Consider the following 1,151-nt stretch of genomic DNA (forward strand, 5'->3'; position numbering starts at 1 on the left):
ACTAACACTTCTCTTCATCTCAAAGAATCTGAACCTATCTTCACCCTTGTATTTGGATTCTTGACTCTTTTCCTTCTTCTATTCCCTTCTTCTTCTGCTAACATAAAGGAATCTCTCTACTGTGGTAAAGAGGATCCCTATTATTATTTTCTATTCCCTATTCTTTTTCATATGAGCAGGAGCAAGGACAAGAATATTCTTGTTGAAGCAGATCCTGAACCTGAAAAGACTCTGAAGAGGAAACTAAGAGAAGCTAAATTACAACAATCCAGAGACAACATTACAGAAACTTTCAAAAAAGAAGAGGAGATGGCAGCCGAAAATAATAATGCAAGGAGGATGCTGGTGATTACACTACACCTTCTTCCAAGTTTGATGGAAGAAGCATCTCAATCCCTGCCATTGGAGCAAACAATTTTGAGCTGAAACTTCAACTAGTTGCTCTACTGCAATAGAACTGCAAGTTCCATGGACTTTCATCAGAAGATCCCTACCAGTTTTTAACTGAGTTCTTGCAAATCTGTGAGACTGTTAAGACTAATGGAGTAGATCCTGAAGTTTACAGGCTCATGCTTTTCCCCTTTGCTGTAAGAGACAGAGCTAGAATATGGTTGGATTCACAACCTAAAGATAGCATGGACTCATGGGATAAGCTGGTCGCGGCATTCTTGGCTAAGTTCTTTCCTCCTCAAAAGCTGAACAAGCTCAGAGTGGATGTTCACACCTTCAAACAAAAAGATGGTGAATTCCTCTATGAAGCTTGGGAAAGATACAAGCAGATGATCAAAAGGTGTCCTTCTAACATGCTTTTTGAATGGACCATTTTGGATATATTCTATTATGGTCTATCTGAATTCTCTAAGATGTCACTGGACCATTTTGCAGGTGGATCCATTCACCTAAAGAAAACACCTGCAGAAGCTCAAGAACTCATTGACATAGTTGCAAATAACTAATTCATGTACACTTCTGAGAGGAATTCCGTGAATAATGGGACGCCTCAGAGAAACGGAGTTCTTGAAATTGATGCTCTGAATGCCATATTGGCTCAAAATAAAATGTTGACTCAGCAAGTCAACATAATTTCTCAAAGTCTGAATGGATGGCAAAATGCATCCAACAGTACTAAAGAGGCATCTTCTGAAGAAGAA

General features: G+C 39.0%; 1 non-coding gene across 1 annotated transcript; it reads right to left on the minus strand.

The window, feature by feature from the left end:
• Nucleotides 1-701: 701 nt before the first annotated feature.
• Nucleotides 702-810, minus strand: LOC130952186 (small nucleolar RNA R71). Its single transcript, XR_009074367.1, has one exon. It is a non-coding gene; the product is annotated as a small nucleolar RNA R71 (small nucleolar RNA).
• Between the last annotated feature and the right edge of the window lie 341 nt (nt 811-1,151).

This window comes from Arachis stenosperma, chromosome 9 (assembly GCF_014773155.1).
Source record: "Arachis stenosperma cultivar V10309 chromosome 9, arast.V10309.gnm1.PFL2, whole genome shotgun sequence".
Classification (NCBI taxonomy): Eukaryota; Viridiplantae; Streptophyta; class Magnoliopsida; order Fabales; family Fabaceae; genus Arachis; species Arachis stenosperma.